This window comes from Theobroma cacao, chromosome 5, assembly GCF_000208745.1.
Source record: "Theobroma cacao cultivar B97-61/B2 chromosome 5, Criollo_cocoa_genome_V2, whole genome shotgun sequence".
NCBI lineage: Eukaryota > Viridiplantae > Streptophyta > Magnoliopsida > Malvales > Malvaceae > Theobroma > Theobroma cacao.
In genome coordinates this window covers 2,784,367-2,787,243 of record NC_030854.1, presented here as the reverse complement: position 1 = coordinate 2,787,243, position 2,877 = coordinate 2,784,367, and the positions used below count along the sequence as shown (strand labels likewise).

The window sequence follows — 2,877 nt, the reverse complement described above, 5'->3', positions numbered from 1 at the left end:
CCACGAAGATTCCATTGCCAAAGTACCCGCATGAGAGAAGAGTGTGAAACCCCTAACTTCTATTATTTGGACAACTAGATAATTAACTTGATAAGCTTAAAAAATGTTTTATTTAACTTAAACATTTGATTTTTTTTAATTAAAAAAGTCAAAGTTAATATTAAAATGAAATAGTATATGGACATATCATCGAATATTTACGCGATATTATATATCGATCTAAAGCAACTTTGTAAGAGAAGACAATCAAATTGGCTAGAGTTAGAATAGGGGTGAGCAACAAAAGAAACAGAAATGGAAAGGCATCAATTTACTAGACTGCTTCTATTTTATTTTTCCTTTTTAAAGGAAAAGGAATTTACTTATTATTATCACACACCCAAAAACAATAACCATAAACAATATCAAAGATGAGAAACACCATGTATCAAACAACTGGCTGAATACAACTAGATACAACTTAGAAAACAACCTATGGAAACATAATCAAGACCAATCGAAACCGCTCAACTAGACTAAGATATATAGACCCCAAATAATCCAACAAAACAAGATGAGAAAGAACTCTGTAAATCCAAACTCGACCAGAAGGAAAACAATTAGCAGCAAGCAGGCCTTTATGTTGTTAGAGTTCATAAAGGAGCTTTCCGAAGAGTTTCATGTGAGAGATCTCTAGACGTGTCACCAATGTTAAGCTCCCATCCTTGTTTGAGCTTGGAAGTATGTATGCTTTTCCTTCATGGACAATATTTGCCGGCCTCATAAATATAGGACGACCCCATCCAAAATCTGCATCATGGATAGGCAACCACATCCAACTGACAATACTAAGGTTTGGGCACTGCATATTATGTGGCCCTCGCCTGACAGATTTTATGTCAGGCGCTTTTTTTATGTAGTCGATACTAGATCTCAGATATTCATCATCCATTTCTTTCAATATTTCATGAATTCTCTTTATGGTATCTATAAATGATTCTGATAGACGATCACCGGCTAGAGCAATAAGTGAACTAATAGACGATCACCGGCTAGAGCAGCAAGTGAAGCAAGGAAGATTACATTGCCAAAGTAGCTTGGTGGGAGAGGAGGATGCAATCTGTTCCGCCCATCAATTGGTATGTTTAGCTTGAGCTCTTGATCCTCCAAGAGGTCTTTTGCTTTGGTTGCACAACCTCATATGTTTGCAGTTAAGATACTATAGGTGCTGTATTTTGTATTACTGTTTGAATTTTCATTTACTTTGACTTTGAGGGCAATCAATTGATCAGTTGTGATCTTAAACGCAGATACAATTGATGGTTTAGGACTTGGTTGAGATTCCGGAGTTGAAAACAAAGTTTGTAAAGAATGAGATGGTTCAAATTGAACATGACGAAATCTTACGATTGGTGAATTTCGAGTTCAAAGAAGGGTACCATCCAAAAATGGTGTAATGTCAGGAGACGAACCTCGTGCCATGTCAGTCCAACTATTGATGAAATGAAGTGCAGATGGACCATCTGCCATTGTATGTTGAAAAGAAACTCCAAGAGAAATTCCCCCCACATTCAAAAGTAGTTACCTAGCAATAATTTCAATATTCACGTATAATTTGTTTTTATCAGATACGTATGTTTATCATTTCAAGTACAAACTTTTTTAAACTGGAAAACTGAACACACAAAGCAGATATTATTTTAATGGATTTGTATCTAGTTACAAGAACTGCAGCAATTAATTGAAAAATGTATGAAATAATCTAAATATTCCCTAATTTTGAGAGTTCTATCTCAATTTTGAAATATATTAAGTTGAGGTATATATTTCTTATTTTATATTGAAGATTCAAATTTACTAGCAGCTATCTGTAAAGGAATGAACACGAAATATAATATAGAAATAATTAATTAAATACTTGAAAGAAAAATGAAACTCGGTGCGCTAAACTCCGTTATTAACTATCTCATAGAATGGTTTGAACTTGTCGATCATTAATTTTCTCGAAGATAATATTAGGTGAACTGCTGATTAATGTTTTTCTTTTATAATCTTGTAAGTTAATTATATGTGATAGAAATCGTCAAAAACAATTATATGTGAGAAAAAATAACTTTATTTTTTTTTTATTCTTGTTTGATAAAAGCTAACTTGTACCTGTAACCCGAGCAGCGGATGAGAAGATATTCCTCCAGAATAGTCAATTTTTGGAACTAGCTGAGGAATTTTTGAACCATCTGTAAAATCTTTAGCTAAATCATCCATGATAGAAGTAGTTTTAGCCTCTATGAATAACACTCCCTCTGCATTGCACACTATTTCCAGTCTTCCATTTTCATCATATCCCAACCTTCCAGCTACCGGGTAAAATGGCACCAGAATCTTACTTGAAGACTCCTTCAATACTTTTGTGTCGAAAAAGTTGGAAGAACCATTTGGCTTGTAGATGTATACAGTGGAAATATGATATTTTTTTTTTTGAAAAGCGTGGAAATATGATATATTGTCATCAGCAAGTCCAAGTTAGAGACCCATAGCCTTTGATTTGGAGTTTCCTCAGCCGGGCGTACAATTGTTGACTCCTTCATGGTGATCTCCATCTTTACACCACCTACACTTAATTAGTGAATCAATGAACATAAAAAAAAAAAAAAACCCCTTTCATGAATCTGCCGTTTTGGTATATAAAACCTTCAAAGAATCGCTAGTTTTTCATTCCTATCCGATTGAACGTCATGTCATTTTTAAAAGGCAAATTCTTTATGCAATGCAAAGGAAAAGCTTAGTAACAATACCTTATAACAGTAGAAAGAAACGGAGCCTTAAGTATTGGTGGGAATACACGAAACCTTGAGAATATATCGTGGTGGTAGAATAAACAAAACAGAAGGAAAGTAA

The 2,877-nt window shown here is 34.1% G+C and overlaps 1 pseudogene; it reads right to left on the bottom strand.

Moving 5' to 3' along the window:
* LOC18597942 lies at positions 396–2,590 on the bottom strand (annotated as a pseudogene).